The sequence below is a fragment of the Sorex araneus genome, chromosome 11, assembly GCF_027595985.1.
Source record: "Sorex araneus isolate mSorAra2 chromosome 11, mSorAra2.pri, whole genome shotgun sequence".
In the NCBI taxonomy this organism is placed as follows: Eukaryota; Metazoa; Chordata; class Mammalia; order Eulipotyphla; family Soricidae; genus Sorex; species Sorex araneus.
In genome coordinates, this window is record NC_073312.1 from 16,899,519 (window position 1) to 16,920,712 (window position 21,194).

Here is a 21,194-nt window from a genome sequence, read left to right on the forward strand (position 1 = left end):
ATGAGGACCCTGAAGATAGCAGTTAAGTAGACCTTTACAAATAATTTTTTTCTACAAACTAGTTTCAGGACTCACATTTTAGGTCCTTGTGCTGGAATAAATTCAACAGAAACTTAAAAAACTCATAAGCAGCATATGAAAAATGGACTGAGTTTCACTAAGCTGAAGATGATTTTTTTTTTTTAATCGAGGCACTGCGGCTTACAAAATTTTTCACTGGGTTTCAGGAATACAATGTTCCAACACTAATCCTTTCACCAGTGTTCACCTTTAGGGCAGGCACTTTATTTTTTCTCTTTAAAGCTATTTTTTACTCCGAATCAGTGTCATAGAAAATGCACAAGTTCATTTAAAACACATAAAAATCGGGGCTGGAGTGATAGCACAGCGGGTAGGGCGTTTGCCTTGCACGCGGCCGACCTGGGTTAGAATCCCAGCATCCCATATGGTCCCCTGAGCACCGCCAGGAGTGATTCCTGAGTGCAGAGCCAGGAGTAACCCCTGTGCATCGCCGGATGTGACCCAAAAAAGCAGAAAATAAAAACAAAGAAACAAACAAAAAAAAAACACATAAAAATCTTCCACAATTTTGCATCCAGTCTTCTGCTATAGTCCATATTCTAGCCGATTAAAACTTACTTATATTTCATCTCATTAAGTCTGATCTGACAATGCTCTTCTCTTTTTTAAAATTTAAAGTAGCTTCTTGTCATTAGTGCATTAAAACACTCTGTTGCTGACATCTTTCATCCTACCTCGACATTTCTTTCACAAAGAATACAACAGCATTGTCTATATTAGAAGCCCATCCCCATTCTAAAGTTTACAAAAACAAAGAAAATTCCAGTATGCCCCATATAACTATCCTTTGCAATGTTTTGTTACAAACTATTTCACTTTTCTTCAAGACTTTGTGTAGATGTAAATACTTTGGTAATTCTCCAAAAGAATAAAATATTCTATAATTATCTTTCAGGCTAGCCTTTAAAAGAATAGTAGAGCAATTACTTATCCATCGCAAAGGAAAAAAGAGAGAATCTTCACCTAAGCCTCATAATTCATTTGCCTGACACAGTAACTCATTATAAATATCATAATTTATATCTCATAAATATCAACTTCTATAATACTTCCAAGTGAAAACAAGTATTCAAACAAAAACATGCAAATAAAATATTCATAGCTGGACATTCCAAAGATGGAAAAACCCCAATGTTCATCCACTGAAGAGGGATCATCAATAAATGTGTTAATATACATATGTGTTCCTATATCACAAATCACGAATCATGAAATCTTCGATTTCTCGAGCAGGCTCAGTAACATCTCCATTTGTCCTTTCCCTGAGATCTTAGAAGTCTCTCTCGACTCGGCACTCCCAAACATGTCACACTGGAGGCTCTTTCAGGGTCAGGGGAATGAGATCTAGCTTGTTACTGGATTTAGCATATGAATACACCATGGGAAGCTTGCAAGGCTGTCCCATGTGGGCAGGAAACTGTCAGAAGCTTGCTAGTTTCTCCCAGAGGGAGAAGTAGGCTACAAGATATTGCGTGGCTGCAAACTGGTCGTGTGCTTCTGGGAGCTTGCTTTTAAGTCTCTCTGGATGTACCTATATATAATAGATTATATATACTTAATATAAGTATATATACTTAATATATATATTTAATAGAATATTATTTATGAAAAGAAGTACTTATATCTACAATATGAATGAAAATGAAAAATATTATGCTGGGTGAAAGAAAGCAGACACAAGAGTCATACATGAGGGGCCGGAGCGATAGCACAGTGGGTAGGGAGTTTGCCTTGAACGCGGTCGACCCGGGTTCGATTCCCAGCGTCCCATATGGTCCCCTGAGCACCGCCAGGAGTGATTCCTGAGTCCATGAGCCAGGAGTAACCCCTGTGCATTGCCAGGTGTGACCCAAAAAGCAAAAAAAAAAAAAGTCATACATGATTACATTTATATTTAATATACAGAATAGGCAAATACATGTAAACAGAAAGAAAAATGGTGGTTGTTGGGGTCATCAGTGAAGGGGAAGAGAAATAGGAAATAACAACTTACTGAATGGGAACTGGGTCTAGGGTGCTCAAAAAAATTCTAGTTCTAAAAAAGCAATGATGGCTACACAGAACTGTGAACAACTTATAGCCATGCTGTGCTTTTTAATTTTTGGGGAGCCACACCCAGTGATGCTAAGGGGTTATTCTTGACTTTGTGCTCAGGAACCACTACTGGTAGTGTTCTAGGGACCATACAAAATGCCGGGATTAAACCAGGGTAGGCTATGTGCAAGGCAAAATGCCCTATCTGCTATATTCTGTACTCTGGCTGCTATGTGTATTTTAAAATAGTTAATTGGCAAATTTTGTGTGCTATGTTTTTATTTGCTACAATAAACATTTTTTTATTCGCTGTATCATTGTCATCCTGTTGCTCATCAATTTGCTTGAGCGGGCACCAGTAACGTCTCCATTGTGAGACTTGTTGTTACTCTTTTTGGCATATTGAATACGCCACAGGTAGCTTGCCAGGCTCTGCTGTACGGGCAAGATACTCTTGGTAGCTTGCTGGGTTCTCTGAGAGGGGTGGAGGTATCAAACCCGGGTCGGCCGAGTGCAAGGCAAACGCCCTACCCGCTGTACTATTGCTCCAGCAGTGCTTTTACTTTCTACAAATAAAAACTAACTCAAAATGGGTTGGCAAGATAGCACAGGTGGTTGACCTGGGTTCGATCCCTAGCACCACATAGCAACCTCTGAACACTGACAGGAGTGATCCCAGAGCAGAGTCAGGAATAAGCCTTGAGCACTGTTGGGTATGGTACTCAAACAAAAAATTAGCTCAAATTACAGTCTTAAAGGTAAAATTTTAAAACGTTTAGAAAAAAAAAAAAGAAACGAGAGCCAGACAGTTTTAGACTTGATACTAAATATATAAACTACAAAAGAAAAAAATGAAAAATTAACTTTAACAAGATTAAAAATGTTTGTCAGCAAAACAGCAGAGAATAAAAAGACAAGCTACAAACCAAGAGAAAATATTTATAAACCACACATCTGACAAAAGATTGATGGGTATAAAAAAATATAACAAACTCTCAAAATTCAACAGTAAAAAGAACTAACTAATCCAATTGTAAAAAAGACATTTTTACTGGAAAGGATGTACATATACATAGTAGAAGAGGACAAGAATGTTTGACACCATTAATAAGAGAAAAATTTAAATCCTGAGACATTATCATATTAGTACCAAAATGGCAAACAATGACAACAAAACCTAAATGCTGGAGAAGAGATGCTTCATGCACTGCTAGTAGGGATGTAAAATGGTAGCAATTCTTACAGTTTTGTAATTTTCTTAAAATATTTAATATGAAACTACTATGCATTTCAGCAATTGTGACTCCTGGTAATTGAACCCAGAAAAAAAAAACATGTCCTACACAATATATGTAACATAAATGTTTATAGTAGCTTTATTTTTAATAGTCAAAACCAAATAAAAATTCAGACATATCCAAAATGATTAGACAAACTGTACTATGTAATAATATTACAAATTTAAAAGGAATGAATTACTGATATATATATATATCTCCAATGGATTATACAGAATGGGAAAATAAAAAGTCAACTCAGAGGTTACATATGATATGGTTCCATTTACATAATATTCAAATGAAAGTATTTCCGAAATGGGGAACAGATTAGTGGTTGTCAGGGTTGGGCAGGGAGTGTACTTGAGTGGGAAGAAAATAGGCATGGTCATCAAAGGGCAACAGAAGGGATCTCTGTAGGGATCCAACGTTCTATATCTTAACTATATTGGTGGATATATGAACCTATACACATGACAGAATTCCACAGAACTGCACACACAAGAGACTACAAATGAAACTGTAAATCTGAACAAGGCTAGTGGATTTTATCATTGCCAGTATTCTAATTGTATATCACACTACAGGTCTTCTGAGATATTACCATTAGGGGATAAGGGGATGAGTGTACAGAGATTTCTCTGCACTAATTCCTCCAACTACATGTGAAACTATATAACACAATAAAAGGGCTTAATTTTTTAAAAGACCATTTATTACAACACAAAATATTACTTTTATCTCACTAGAGAATGAGGCAGAGAAAAGCTTACTTTTAGATATTTTATGCACGAGGTCTTTGAAAGCACTGCTAAACTGCATCTGAATAAAAATACATATGTGACTGCAAAATATTTTTCAAGATGATCAGCAGAGAGCAGATCTGGAATTTCAGCTCTGGTTACAGTAAGTTTATTCAAGTTAAGCTCTGAAGCTTCAGGAGATAAAATATTGCAAAACACAAAGGCTTTGACAGGTATGGTTTAGATTTCTAAACTATTCTTTTTGTTTGTTTTGGGCCAGACCCAGCTATGCTCAGGACTTACTCCTGGCTCTGTGCTTGGGGTCACACTCCTCATGGAACTTGGGGGGGAGCATCTGGGGTACCCGGGAATCCAATCATGGTCGACCGTATGCAAAACAAGAACCTGAACCCCTATACTATCATTCTGGACCTCAGAACTATGCTTTATAAGACAGAGAGCAAATTCATTTACCCCTCACAATCTTATGAAGTGTTTATTATTATTCTACTATTGAGAAAATAGAAGTCATTAAGAAGCAATTTGTCTCCAGAGATATAGCTTATAGCAAACCTGGGATGTGAATCTAGCCCACTTAATCTCCGAAACCCAAGACCTCAGTCTCAGTGCAGGCAGGGGTAATCTGGAGTTTCTTTTCAAATACTAATCACAAATACTCACTAATCAGATATTCAGTAGCAGAGTGGTTGGAATAGTTTTATCCTGGCTTAAGAGGTGAAAAGTCCCAGAACTGCCGTGGCTTGGAAAGCAATCATGCATCCTTCTGCCTTCCAAAAAAAGGGATGAAAGGAATTAAGTGGTAAATTCTAGCTCACTTTTGAACAACAAATCTTCAGCATATTTCTGCTTGCAGATGTTCTAAACAACTGCTTAATTAGTAAATTTAAAAATCACGTTTTCGAGTACTTCAGAACAATGTGCTGCAGCACAAACCAACAAAAATTTCATTATAGAAAAAAATTAGTCTTTAAACTGTTCTTCAAATTGAAAAGAAAATAGAAAATAGATTTTAAACAATTAATGTTATAAAACTGGTTGTCATCACTTTGGGTTTTCCTTTGGAAATGCAGATTAGAAACAAGATATGAAGCATAAACAAAATTCATGCTTTAAAAACCTTATCCAAATATTTATGCAGAAACTATCCAACATGTATGTTTAAAGAACATTAGGTTCAAGTTACAAATAGATAAAATACCGCACAACAAAAGCTTTCAAACGTTTAAAAAATTGTTATCTGGGGCTAGAGCAATAGTACAGTGGGTAGGGCATTTGCCTTGTACACGGCCGACCCGGGTTCGATTCCCAGCAACCCATATGGTCCCTCGAGCACTGCCAGGAGTGATTCCTGAGTGCAGAGCCAGGAGTCAGCCCTGAGCATAGACAGGGTTTGACCCAAAAAGTAAAAAAAAAAAATTGTAATCCACAAGAAATACATTTCTTATAATTACATATAAATATATGAGACATAACACATTGTGACATTTGACTCTACTATGTGGTTAATGCTAATATTTTCTATTTTGTTCCATGTCACTTATAAAAATTTTTTTTTATTGAATCACCGTGAGAATAGTTACAAAGCTTTCAGGTTTAAGTCTCAGTCATACAATGATCAAGCACCCATCCCTTCACCAGTGCACATGTTCCACCACCAAGTACCCCAGTATAACCCCCATCCCATCCCCCACCCTGCCTGTGTGGCAGATGATTTTCACTTCATTCTCTCTTTATTTTGATTACATTTAATGTTTCGACAAAAAACCCACTATTATTATTTGGAATTTCCCCCAACAATAAGACCTGCTGAAAAGGCATCATTTGATAATTTGTTTCCTATTGCTGATAATGAAGAACATATGATTTTGGATTTCTGGTATTTTAGTAATAAAATCCAGAGTGATTTCTGCCAGAAGCCGCTGGGTTCCGAAATTGGTTTGTGTGCCTCTGTGATCATGGCCATTCAGCTTCTTGCAGAATGAACTAAGCTATGGCCCCATGCTGCCCCTGGAGGGGAAAGGTTTTTGTCCCTTGGTCTTTGCTTTCAGTGACGGCAGCATGAGACTGCTATCTTTCAGAGCCCATTGGACGAGTTTGCAGTGATGGGGCCCGAGGGAAATCTTGGGATGGGGGTGGTACCGGCACTGCTCCCGGCCCAAATGAGACCCCAAGCGGTCATCCACAAATGGTTCCTCCGCTCTATGTCACTTTTAAATGTCATTCATTCTGGCACCAAAGGAAAAGGAAACAAAACAAACAAGTGGGGCTGAATCAAACTAAAAAACTGTAGAATCCAAAGGACATCAACAAAGTATAAAGACAAACTATTCAATGAGAAATAGCTGAAAATTATTTATCTATTAAGGAGTTAATATACAAACTACATAAAAACCAATACATTTGTAAAAAAAAACATACGTAATAAACAATCCTGCTTAAAAACAGAAGATACTGAATAGATAATTTTTTTTCTAATTGAATCACCATGAGATACAGTTACAAATCTCTCATGTTTGAGTTTCAGTCATACAATGATCAAACACCCATCCCTTCACCAGTGCACATTCTCCACCACCAATGTCCCCAGTATACTCCCCTCCTTTTCAGCCCTTCCCCTGTCTCCATGGCAGACAATTTCCCCCATACTCTCTCTCTACTTTTGGCATTATGGTTTGCAATACAGATACTGAGAGGCTATCATGTTTGATCCTTTATCTCCTTTAGCACACATCTCCCATCCTGAACAATTCCTTCAACCATCATTGTCTTAGTGATCCCTTCTCTACTTCAGTTGCCTTCTTCTCCAGCTCATGAGACAGGCTTACAACTATGGGCAATATTACTGCCCGTTCTGTCTACTCTTTTTGGATGTCAGTCTGATATTATGTTATTTTGATACTGAATAGATAATTTTCCAAGATGATGCAGATGGTCAACAGGTACATGAAAAAATTATTAAAATCAGTATCATCAGGGAAAGACAAAACCTCGGAGAGATATAACTTCTAGAAATGGCTATTAACAAAATGACAAGGGATAACAGTACTGTCATGCAAGCATGCAGCGGAAAGGGAACCCTTGAAAACTGGAGGGGATATAAATTGCTGTAGTCACAATGGAAAATAGCATGGAGATTTCTCAAAAAATTAAAACTAACATATTTTCAGTAATTCCACTTCTGGACATTAATAAGAAAATGAAAACATTAACTCAAAACGGTAAATGCACCCCCATATTTCATTCTGCATTTATTAAAATTGTCAAGATATAAAAACCTAAAACTGTTATCAGTGAATAAATCTATGTACAAATATATGTATCAAGGGATATTAAGCACTCTACATAATTAACTACTCTCTCTTTACAAATATTAAATAGCTATAAAAATGGATAAAATCTTATCTTTCTGTGACAACATGGAAAAACACTGCAGATATTATACTAAGTGAAATATGTCAGAGAAAGAAAATACATGCTCTAGCATAAGGAATCTTAAAACCAGTCCCCTCACACTGAACTTATAAACAGTAAACTGGGTACTTTCCAGAGGCAGAGGATAGAAATGAGAAAAATAGGAGAAAGGGGGTTCAAAAGGAAAAAACTTTGTTATAAAACAAATTGTAAAGATGCACTTACACAGCATGTCAACTAAAATCAAAAGTATATTTGAAAGTTGCTAAGAGTAGACCTTATCATCATGTGCTGGAGATACAGTGATACAGCACTTACCTGAGTCTAACCCAGGTTAGATCTCTGGCACCCCATATGGTCCCCTGACCACAGAGGCAGGAGTAAGCCCTGACAACAGCTGGGTGTTTCCTCCTCCACTAGCTTCCTCCCCCCCCCCCCAAAAGATTCTCATCACAGAACTAGTGAGATCGTTCAAAGGGCTTTAGAACTTACTTTGCATTGTCGGAGTCCTGGATTTAATCCCTGGCACCACAAGTTTCCCTGAACACTGAGGCAGGAGAAAAAAACCTTGTAATTATGTATGGTGACATACTTCAACTAGACTTATATGATGATACTTTTGCAATGTACACAAATAATGAATCATCATACCTAAATTATTATATGACATAAAATAATATTAATGTATACATCAATGATACTTCAATAAAAACTGCTGGTAAAACTGACTGAAAATCTTCTAATGGATTGTTATGTAGTTTGACAAACTGTCACAATCTGATGCAGAAACATTACCCATGGTCATCAACAGAAACCTTGTTGTGGGAGAAGGGAGAGAAGTGGGGGGCATGGCTATAAACCAGCTAAGTGGAAGGGAGTAAGAAATGATTTCCTGATTTTTAAAAAAGAAATATTTATGACAGGTCATAGCAATAAGATTCTTGTGCTTTGTAAGATAATTAAATTTTCTTCCATTTGGACATTTAAAAAGAACCATTTGTAGTACTGTCATGTTACCCCCCACTCCCCACTTTTTCTTACTTTTTTCTACTTCTAGGCCAATTTTCTTTTTTTGTTTTTTTTTTTTTTTTTTTTGCTTTTTGGGTCACACCTAGCGATGCACAGGGGTTACTCCTGGCTCTGCACTCAGGAATTACCCCTGGCGGTACTCAGGGGACCATATGGGATGCTGGGATTTGAACCCTGGTCGGCCGCGTGCAAGGCAAACGCCCTACCCGCTGTGCTATCTCTCCAGCCCCTAGGCCAATTTTCTTGATCCCTGTTTGTGTTTGTGGTTCCCACAATAACATAGTACTCTGTAAGAGGTGGCTGAATTGAACTGTTTTAGTATATCACAATGCTTCCAAATCAATCTGGTTTGTATTACTTCTAGGCTGGGAATGGTAAAAACAATCTTATAAAAAGTTATTACTAACTAAAAATTTAATTTAGTTCTTGGCAGTTTAACAGTTTTCTCTAGAACACAAGCAAAAGGACTGTACTTTCAAGTACTAAGCCTATTGTTCCATATTTAAAACAATAACCAAAGATACGCCAAGACTTCAAAGTAGCATATTTGATCAAAAAACAACAACAAATGCTGGCTTATTAAGTTACTATAAAATTGTGAAAGTATTTAAAGCCCTAGAAAACAACCCCAACTCACATCCTTAGATCAACCAGTTAAATTTTATTCATTTTAAAACAGTAACTAAATGACACGAACCACTTTCAACTGCTAGTCAAGATTTTATATACAACTGAAATGGGAATTGATAGAGCTGTAAAATTGGATAGAAGTGGATAAAAGTTAAAAATCAAAACTGGTATTGTATATACTGAGTAACACAAATGATATTTTCTAAGTGCCCAGGAAAATGTAATCATGCCACAAAGCACTGACATCTTATTGCCATAATGACTACAGATTACCTAAGAAATGTCTTAGAATATTTCAGGCTGAATTCAAGGATCTGATTTTATAGGTGACTGGACACTGTACTCAGATATGTTTGGTGATTTTGCTAAAGCCATACTATTCAAGTATCAGATATTATTGTAAAATGATAAATTTACTAGCATTACCAAGTCATTCACAATTGTTCTCATGACAAAATTTACTCTTTCAATGAAATATAAGAAAGAAAGGCAGGTCCAACAAACACAATTCGTAAGATTATTTGTAAATACTATTGGTTAAAATAGTCCATAAGGCGGAACTGGAGCAATAGCACAGTGGGTAGGGCGTTTGCCTTGCACATGGTCAACCCAGGTTCGATTCCCAGCATCCCATATGGTCCCCTGAGCACTACCAGGAGTAACTCCTGAGTGCATGAGCCAGGAGTAACCCCTGTGCATCACCAGGTGTAACCCCCCCCAAAAGAAAAGTCCACAAGGATAAAATTATCATCACTTAAAATCTGAGTGTTATAACTGTTGTTAGAAAAGTTGTATACAAATGAGTTGGTTTGATATGATGGCTTTCTTGACCTAAATAATTAAAAATGTCTAACACATAGTCTTACATAACTAGATTTTTGTTGTTATTTTTGGGCACTGGGACGTAAAACATGTACTCTAATCCTTGAAGAAATTACCCCAATCCTAGGCTTAATTTTGAAACTCTAATATTAATTTGTACAGCAGAGTCTGGCAAGCTACCCATGATGTATTGATATGTCAAAAACAGTAATAGTAACAATAACGTGCTCTGGAGCGAGCAGATGCTGTTGGGCTGCACTGGCACTTGACAGGGGCTACTGGTGCCCGCTTGAGCAATCAATGAACAACGGGGTGATAGTGATAGAATTTTAATTTAGTACCATTTTGAGAGAGTTAGAAGCCTTTATTTATAATAATCAACTCTCTGAAAAAGTATATTAGAAGAAATACGCTTAATCATAGGTAATATATTCAGATTACTAAGTATCTTCATGAATAAATTACTTATGACCATAGTTTCTAATAGGTATGGAGAGTTGTCAAAAAAATGTAATGGCTTAAAGGACTCTCTTTTCCTATAAGTATATGTAGCTATTACAACCGTGACTATTGTCTTTATCTACTGGGGTGCACAGAAATACAGTAGAGGATCACAATATTCAGCACCAAAACAGAAATGGTAAATTTTTTTCCCCCCGCCTGCTACCCCAGCCAGGCAAATATTCTTACAGTAGTCAAATTGTCTTATATAATTATCAAACAGGTGTAAATATAAAAACTTAACTCTCTGGTCTATTGCCAGAATCGAAGTGTGTGTGTGTGTGTGTGTATGGTGTGTGTGTAAGTGTGCATGTATGTGTGTGTGTGTGGGTGTTGCTAGGGTCGACACAGGTGTCTGTCAGTATGCCAGGCACCTACTTTATTGCTGAGCCACACTCCCAGTCCCAAAACTTTGTTTCATGAATATAAACAATATTGCAAATTATAGAAAACATGAAAGACACATCCTATGCTTATGCAACTGAAACATGGTAGCAGACTGTAATTTTAATCTACAGAATTCAAAATATTGGGGTACAAAAAATACAAAAATTTCAAGCAAATATTGCTTGAATATTCAGTTGGATAATCCAAAGACAAAGAACTTTCACTTGTGGATCAAGTAGGGGATGAACCCAATCTCTTTTTCACTAAGGTATCAATATTTGATGAAGAATGATTTATTGATCACATTTCTTATTAAAAGGAATAAAGGGCAAGTCTTCTGTATTTGAAAAGTGGGAAGGAAGGAAATCAGTTACTTGCTTGGACACTGGTGCAAGTGAAAATAATATTCATTGGTAACTTGAAAACAATTTCATTATAAATATATCAAATTGGGGCTGGAGCGATATAGCACAGTAGGTAGGGCGTTTGCTCTGCAAGTGGCTGACCCAGGTTTGATTCCCAGCATCCCATATGATCCCCTGAGCACTACCAGGAGTAATTCCTGAGTGCATGAACCAGGAGTAACCCCTGTGCATCGATGGGTGTGACCCCCCCAAGAATAAATAAATCAAATTAATATATATATAAAGTTCAGAAGTGTATTTTAGGTTGGAACTCAATTATTATTTAGAATTAAATGCCAATTGTTCTCCCTATGAATTATTTTGAAAAGCAAAAGCGAAACTTTAAAGAAGGAATATGGTCTCATAAAATGAATTAAAAAAACAACTGTAGAGAGCCAATCCCTCAAGTATCCTGCAGAATCCAAAACACATGTTTTCAAGGCCTTTACCCCTTTCTTCTACAAAATATGAACTTTGTAAAAAAATATACTCCCTTCAGTTATTTGTCTGCAACATGCCTTTGGAAATGATTGGAGAAAAGAAGTATCAAAAGGAAGGCCTTTTTTTTCCCCCAAGAGGAAGTTGACAGACTAATGGATTGATTATATGAATGTGCTTCTCAGACATTTAATTTCTAGCATTAAGTCCCCTGCTATCAGTGAAATTAAAAAAAAAATTGAGATCTAGGAAACGATCCAGAACTTGACAGCTCATGATAAATGAGAGGTTTTAAAAAGTGGAATCACAGGAGATTATAATTTTTGAAGAAAAATTCATTGCTTTCAAATTTTGGAGAAAGGTTACATCTTTAGTTAGTTTGTCTCTAGTCTCGAGTAAAGGGCTTTTTTTCCAAAGCAATTCTAATCTAAATCATGAACTAAAATCTATTTATTTGTGTGACCCTGAGCTTGAAAAATGTGAAGTCCTTTGCTTTTGACATTTTTCTGGAGAGCAATGCTTCAGGTCAAATTCACTCTCACCTATCACTGCATCTACTCTAGAAACTTCAGATTCCTCAGTTTCTTCCTGAGTATTAGAATAAAAGCAATAAGGGAATTGTAACTCCCCCAAATTCCAAGCTTATTTCTACCTACTTCTCATGGATTTTGAACTGAAGAAATTTCAGTTTCTCTGATATATCTAAATAATTCCACAAAGCTCATTATTTTATAAAGTGTTGAGTTTGCAAAATAAAATTTCACCCAAATGATTGCACTGTAGCACTGTCGTCGTGTTGTTCATCGATTTGCTCGAGTGGGCACGAGTAAAGTCTGCACTGTGAGACTTGTTACTGTTTTTGGAATATTGAATACGCCACCAGTAGTTTGCCAGGCTCTGCCGTGCGGGCGGGATACTCTCGGTATTTTGACAGGCTCTCTGAGAGGGAAGGAGGAATTGAACCCGGGTTGGCCATGTGCAAGGCAAACAACCTACCTGCTGTGCTATCGCTCCAGTCCACTCAAATGATTAGTCTAGGAAACTGATTTATTACCATGGCTGATTCTTTTAATACGCCATCCCTAATGTGATTACTATAATCAATGAGACAAAATATATAAGGCAGGACCAAAGACATAGTAAAGTGGGCCAGGGCGCTTGCGTTGTATCAGACCCAGTGTTGATCCCCAGCATCATCCCTGAGCACAGAGTTCAGGCAGTAAGCCTTGAGCACCACTGTGTGTGACACCCCTTCCAACACTACATATAAGGTAAGGCAAAGTGCCTTACTTTAAAAATTGCAGGAAAATGAGAGCTCTCAAAGGTCTGGAGGCATGCTTTGCAAACCTTAGTCAGGGGTTTCATTCCCTCAGTACTTCTGGAAGCACCTGCCCTCCCGGAAAAAATGTATCCAAAACATTACAAAACACAAGGTCTGAGTAAATCCTAAGAGTTAACGTTTCGATCTATTATTTCAGATAGTCCAGTGAAGTATTTTTGGCTTTCAGAGCTATAACTTCTAAGAAACAGGCGCAAAAGTAAATCTAAAAGCGACTGGCAACTCAAGGCATTATGATAGAAGTCTGATTTGAAAAAGTTCCTACCTCATGATTTTGGCTAGTAAGGATCAAAGATCATCACAATCACATCTGTTTTCTTTATGGAAAGTGTGAGAAGGAGTGATAAAAATAGAACTTATTAAGCACAAAAACTTGTTGTGCTCAATAAATGGTATTTTGTTTACTGAAAGTTACTTGTTAAAAATTGCTATTTTAGAAATATCTTAATGTTTGAAAGTAGAAACCCATGAAAAAGATGTCCGTCAATCTCAAACATTTGTAAAGATAATATATTTTTGTGAAATTAGCTTTTCCATATGAATTAACCTTTAGATCCAAAGTTTGATATTATATATTGGCCAGAATATTGTTCCTTAAACTCATGCCACTACATCAGAATATAACCTTATTATCAAATAATAAAGTCATACTGAATTAGGACATGCCCTAGATTCAATATCTATTTATTTAATTAAAAGGGAGAGAGATGTGAAAACAGAGACACAGAGGAGACACAAGAAAGGAAGAAGTTATGTGACTGTGAAGGAAAAAACTGAACTGATACAGCTGCCAGCCTGGTAACACCAGCATCACTGGAAATCACCAATGGCAAGGAGAAGGGCAGAACCCTCAGAAGACACCAATCCTACTGACATCCTGTTTTTGTCTTTCTGGTTTCAAGAATTGAAAGAATAATTTTTTTTTCCCCAGCCAGTCATTTCATGGTGCTTTGCAATGGCAGCCCCAGGAAACTAATACACATACTTTTTCAATAGACTTTCCATCCCTATCATATACATTACAGGATGCATTTTGCCATCATAACAATGTAGACTGATAGTACACTTTTACTTAATCAAAGTCAGCTCTCTAGAAATAACAAATCTTCAAAATAGCAACATGAATTACATCTGATATACTTAAGGCAATACAATGCAGATCTCTTACACAATGGCACTGATTCTGGCAAACTCATTAGACTGAAAAACATTGTTTCTAAGAAAATTTAAAGCAAAAAGATAGGAATGTTCTTGTCACATCAGACTCTGAACAAAATTTGTTAAAAAAAAATCTCCATAAAGATGTAAAATGAATGACAACCATAAATGCAAGCAGGATTAGGCCTTACAGGTCCATCAGAGCTGAAACAGTTAACGTTGTTATCAAATTCAAAAGAAATAGTGCAATCTGATGGTAGGTCTTTTCATTTTAGCAGGAATAGATTTAAAACGAATCACTCCTGGGGCATTTGGGGGACCAAATATGGTGCTACAGATCAAATCTCGGTCACTTGCAGGGAAAGTGCATTAACTCTTATACTAGGTCTCGGCCCCTATATTTCTTTTTGCCTTTCTGTTGTATAAACCTACAGATTTAGCATCATGCTGGGTTCTGGGCCCACGAATTAGGAGAAAACAATGAAGTACTTTTGAAGCTCAGATAAAGTTTTTTGTTTTATCTGTTTTGGTTTGGGGGCCACACTAGGCTGTGCTTGGGGATTACCCCTTGGTTTGTGCTCAGGAAACATTCCTAGTGGGGTTAGGGAACCATGTGCAGTGCTAGGAGCAAAGTTAGTATTGTTGCTGTTCTCCCTCTGCTTGACTACCATTTGATTAATGCTTTTTATATGATTCTTAATCAAGCTCTGTTAAACTCTGAGTGAGAAACAAAGGGAATGGACAGTATCGAATGATGACAAATCTCTTTCTGATTACAAAACCGAGATTACCAGGCAGTAGAGGTAAAATAAAAGGTGGAATAAAACTGACAGAAGTATGCACAGTAGAGCATCTTGGACACTGTGGCGGTGGTGGCAGTAGCTCTGTATATCAGAGTTAGCATAAAGAGTTAGCACTTCTGTCACTGTATTACCTGAACTATAAAAAAAATTAAAGGGACTGAAAAGATTGTACAGCAGTGCCAGCACCAGATGGCCTCCTAAGCATTACCAAATAGAGCCTTGGAGGCCCTGAGCACAGCCTGGTGGTGCTGCACACCTTGTTCTTGGGCCCTTGAATGGCTGAGTATCACTGGGAGTGGTCCCTGGCGCCCAAGTACATGTGGGAGCTGCCCCATTAACATAAAGGACAATTACTTATTTTTCTAAGAAAAGCTTACTCTAAAGGAGATTGACTTGATAAGTCTGTAATTTTATCCTTCTCAAGACTTTTCATAACATGTGAAAAACAGAATGGTTATATGATTTATCAATGTAAGGAAAGAGTCATACTCTGAAGTATCTTAAACTGATTAAAAATACTTTATATTCACTGTGTCACTGTCATCACGTTGTTCATCGATTTGCTTGAGCAGGCACCAGTAACACCTCCATTTGGCCTTGTCATGTGCTAGTGTAGCCCAATTGCAGCCCAATTGCTTATTGGGGGCTCTTCCAAGATCATGGGAATGAGGACTGTCATTGTTACTGTTTTTGGCATATCAAGTACGCCCCGGGTAGCTTGCCAGGCTCTGCTATACGGGCGAATACTCTCGGTAGCTTGCTGGGCTCTCTGAGTGGGATGGAGGCTTTTGGGGCAGCCTCTAATCGCCTTTACTGGTGTTCCCAGTCTACTGAATGTAAGCTTTTGGTCGACTGGCATGTTGTAACGATCTGCACACTGACAAACACGCATCTGCCTGCATCAACTTATTAAATTTACAAATTGGGGCCAAGGGGATAGTGCAGGGGTTAAAGGGCTTGCCTTGCACAATAAGACCCTAGTTCAAATCCTGGCACCATATACAACCTGAGCCTCACCAGGAGTGATTCCTAAACACAAAGCCAGGAGAAAATCATGAGCACCACCGAGTGTGGACCAAACAAAATAACAGTCAACTAAAATGTACGTGTTATTCATCACCATGAACATGGCAAGCCAGGAGCTGGGCACTACTATGTGATAGGTATTAACACAGAGCACATTAATTCACATAACCCTTACAATGAACACTTCTGGTCTTGGCAGACTCTTCAGTGGAAACAGAAAAGGTTAACAAGACATAAGTTCAAAAAATATTTTTATTATTAAATTATTAAAAATTATTAAAATCCACCCAATGCCTCAAAGCTATAATTTATTAGATGATATAAGGGCCTTGATGATATATACTCAGGGTTAACAAAACTCCCAAGTGGAATGGGGATGTAGCTAATTACATGTGTGAGGCCTTGGGCGTAGTCTACCCCTGCACTACTCCCAGGCCACAGCCCTTCACACCCTTCTGCAAAATATACAAATCAGAATTTTTATGTGTTCTTTTCATAAAAACTTAAAACAAATTTTAAATGAGAATGCTTCTCTTAAAAGCTTCCATGGTAGTTCATGAGAAGAGTAAATCTTATGACCTAGCAATTTGCGTCTACTTATCCAAATCTGAAGGGTTCACTTAAATTGTTTACTATATATTTAAATCCAAACTTGAAGTAAGGTTCTTGTGTTTCTGAGGCTCACACAGACTAGAGATTTGTAGTTTAGTTCTATAGTGCCTATTTGGCTGAACTTAAAGCCTTCATCAAGTGCTTTACTGTCAAATAAAAAGCTATCTTCATGGAATTTAGTAACTTAAGTAGCTCTCCAGAGTTTGATAAATATTTCATGTCTACTTTTGATCTCTAGTGTCAAGGAAAAGTTCTATAGAGTTGTAAAGTGCTGGAGAGTGTTATTTTAAACATTTAAAAGGGAATATGGATAATACAACCCTTGAGGTTCTTGCTTACAACTGAGAAGCTTAGTCAACTGCTAAGGCAGGATGAAAGAATGAGAGAGAAAGAAAGAGAGAAAGAGAGAAGAAAAAGGAGAAAAAGGAGAGAGAGACATGCACAGACACAAAGTTAAGACAGCCTAGGGAGTCTGAAAATAGGATAGATTAGACATACATAGATTTAGAGGAAAATGATGACTTTCAAACAAAACCTATTTCCCTAATGTCTTGCTCACCATTTCCCCCTTTTTCCTTCCTTCTAAAACATTCATAATCAATCAGCCAATAGGAATTCAATGTTTGAGGGTATACAGGCAGCTTAAGGGGGTGGGGAAGCAGAGAAAGAGAGGAGAGAGGGACAGAGAAAGACTGGGAGGGAAGGGAAGAGGGGCTAGAGCATACACAGGTGTTGTTTGTCTTGCTTTACATGTGACTGACCCCAGCTTAATCCTTGAGTACAGAACTAGAAAAGCCTTTAGTTCAGTCAGGTGTGCGCCCCCCACCTTCCAAACCAATTAATTTAAGAAACAGGCCAATCAATGTCTTACCCTTTGTACACTGGTGAAGGGATGAGTGCTGGAATATTATGTGACTGAAATCCAATCACAACTTTGTAACTGTGCATCTCACTGTGATTCAGTTAAAAAATACAAATCAACATCTTATCCTTAGTAAGGAATAGAGAGAACTAAACCATGACTACAAGGAAATATAACTAATCATAAAAACTAGTTTATGACAACTTCCAAATAAAAAAGAAGTTATGATATTCAAGAATTGAGGACTGCTGTTATACAGAATTCTGAATTAAGATAAAATGAAAATTTCAATGAAGATCTGAATTTCATATATAAACTGAAGTGGTTTGATAAGACGATCTTCTGACCGAAAATTTATTGCACTCATATAATTATAGTAGTGACTTGATAGTGACCCATCACTCCTTGCAGTTTCTTATTCTAAGTTATTATGAAAGTAACAGCTTTAATTTCTTCTATAAACTCTATTACTATGAGACTTGAGTTTGAAGTGTTTTTCCCTCTATATAAAGTTTTTTGGTGTGGCTTCCAAAAGTTAAAAAAGGATTTAAAAAATTACAGTTGAGTAAAGGTTGCAATAGAATTAATGTTAATATTTTTGCTTATAAGATCTACTGCAGTGCCCAAGAACCTCCACCACTATCTGATACCACTTTCATTTAAAAAAACTGATTAATTTAAAACTGTACCTATATTACTGTTTTAACTTGCACTGCTGCTACATTTATCATGACTACCATCAGGGTGCCTGGATCCCTCCAGCCATTAGCCCCAAATCCCCACCACACCCTCACTTATCTGCCACAGATCATCAGATTACAGTTTTATTGGTCATATTTCAATGTCTGTTTATTGAGGGTTGTCTAAGCCCCTTTTCTGTTTCTTTATACTCCACTATTTGTTTTGGGGTCACACCTGACTGCTCATGTGCTATACCCAGCTCTTTGCTTGGGGTTACTCCAGTGGTACCTGGGGACCATGCAATGTCAGGGATCAAACCTGAACCTTTTGCGTGCAAAAATGTGCTCCTATCTATTGAGCTAAATCTCTGGCCCTAAACAGGCTTTTTTTTTTTTTTTTTTTTTTTTTTTTTTTTTTTTTTTTTGCTTTTTGGGTCACACCTGGCGATGCTCAGGGGTTACTCCTGACTCTGCACTCAGGAATCACCCCTGGCAGTGCTCAGAGGACCATATGGGATGCTGGGAATCGAACCCGGGTCGGCTGCATGCAAGGCAAACGCCCTACCCGCTGGGCTATCGCTCCAGCCCCTCTAAACAGGCTTTTGATCGACATTTTTCATACCTAAAAAGTGTACTGGATATTGTTTAAATTTATTCTTGTCTATGAACAGTGAGCAACCTAACCTGTACAAATAACTTAAAATCACAATTATTAAAGTAAATTTTTCTTTTGTGTTCTTTTAAACTGTCATGGCTTTCATGCACAGTAGTTACTGATGGTCAAATGTATTCTAAAGACCAGCCAATTTTTTTTTTAAGGTTCACACTCAAAACAAAGCAAATATTGGCTTAGTTATGACTCTTGTTGTTCTAATACATTAATAGCCTATTGTTCGCTGTGGTTGTCTCAACAAGATAATACATTGAAAAACAGCGTTTCCTGATAGGAAGTAAATTCCCACTGTGTGTCACAGGACCCTAGCCAAAGCTGGGCTCCAGAGAAACAGCAGTCCCTCTGGGATTGTGTAACTGACCTGAGTAACCATTAGATTTTTCCTTCCTTTTTCTCTCTGTCTCTCTCGTTTAAAACGTCTTGCTGTCTTAGCTCAAATATAATCTATTTGACTGATTTTGCTGTCATGCTATCATAGGGCTGGTTTTCTAAAATAGTCAAATGTTTTACACAACGTTTATTCAACATCCTGTAGACAGCAGTATCCTGTATATTTCTAACTATGGAGAATTTCCTTCGTTGTAAATACCACAATGGATGGTAACTTGACAAAGAAGATCTCAGGATATGTCAGCAAGACAGAGTGTGGCCACTTTCAAGGTTAGCTTCATAGATCCAATTGTTTAGTCATCACACTGGAAGAGGCACACTAACCTCAACAGGCTTTTGAATCTCAGATATATGATAGACGAGAAAATTGAAGCGTAATTCGGGCATCACTTAATTTTGTTTAGAATTTGATTAGTAAGAAACTGATATTATTAGCAGATACACACATAGAATAGCAACTGTATGTGACACTGTCCTAAGATGACATTAAGAAACCCACCCCACCCCCCGCCTTTTTTTGTAGCTACGGATTAAATTCTGCAGTGGCCCCTGCACACGCAAGGCAAATGCTCTGTCTCTGAACTACATCCTCACCCAATATTTACAATCTACTTTCCTTTCATATTTCTGATGAAACAAAAGCAAATCTCAAAAATTTCTCTTTGCCCTGTTCCACCTAACAGAGGATATGAAAAGCTCTAACAAGGAAAGAAACAGAAACAGTTGCCCTTTTAGTGGACTGCACAATGTCTCATTTAGGTATTCCCACCGTGAATGCAACGCTTGGCTCCAAGGGGATCCACAGGAGTAAAACTCTCTTAACTGAACCAGAAGTCAAAAATTGATATGAAAACTAACGCAGTATATCAGTAGTATAATTATCTGGCATTAAAATCTGAATACAGAATAATATCTTAAGTTTTAGAAAAGTACATTAGGGTCCAGCTTTCTGCCAAGAAATTAGGATGCACAACACATATATGCATGGGTGCCAATAAACATGCACCGGCCAATAAAATGTCTTTTTTCTTTATTGTTGTGGTAACCACACCCTGTCGTGCTGTGAGGCGGTAGGAATGCAAGCCTGGGATGGAAACCAGGACCTCACACATGTAAGGGATGTGCTCTAGCACCTGAGCCGAAATTACAGCCCGAGAAAACATCTTTTTTATCTTTCTGTTGTAGTAACAAAATTCGAATGATGAAATTCTTCTACTATTTGGCTTTCAGGACAGCTGTCATTTGACAGAACTACATGAATGAAATTGTGAAACAGTAAAGCTAAACATCCTATGTATAATGCAGTAGAATTTCCTGCTTCTGTTTCTTTGTAACTTTATTGTGTAGATAGAGAACTTTTGCTAGCAGGATAATGGTTTACTTCTATAGCTGCTTCCTCAGTGGCAAATCAGAAAACTTTTAACTATGTCAAGCAATACCAATTTTAGTATTCAAGGAAACATAGATATCGATTAGAGAGGGCTAGATTATGAAAACAACCTAAACAAAGCAGCTGAAACCACATTTAAAAGATCTCAGGATCAAGGGCCAGAGAGATAATAAAGAAGTTAAAGCCGCTTGCTCTGCACACAGCCAACCTAGGTTCAATTCCCAGCATTGTATAATGGTCGATCCCCCAGCATTGTCAGATGTGGCCAAAAAACTGGGGTGGGTTTGGAGGGGAAGGAAAATGCCATAGAATCACCCTGAATTGCTGGATTTATTAAAAAAAAAAACATTAAGGATATATTTGAAAAATACCACCTCACTCAAAAAAACCCAAGTAAAGATAAAAGGATTTGTTTTTCAGTTCTGGGTTTTGTACCTCTTCCCCCCCTCTCCCAGGGAGCACATGTGGCAATGCTCAGGGGTT

At 37.5% G+C, this 21,194-nt stretch overlaps 1 protein-coding gene across 7 annotated transcripts in view; it reads right to left on the reverse strand.

The window, feature by feature from the left end:
* Positions 1–21,194, reverse strand: part of ADD3 (adducin 3) — a 142,487-nt gene that overhangs the window by 44,602 nt on the left and 76,691 nt on the right. The window contains exon 1 of one of the 7 annotated variants that reach the window (XM_055119001.1): positions 4,817–4,835. The exons of the other annotated variants lie outside the window; for them this stretch is intronic. The gene's annotated coding sequence lies outside the window, so the exon portion shown is untranslated. Of the gene's footprint in view, positions 1–4,816; positions 4,836–21,194 lie in introns of those variants that run through there. 7 annotated transcript variants of the gene reach the window in all.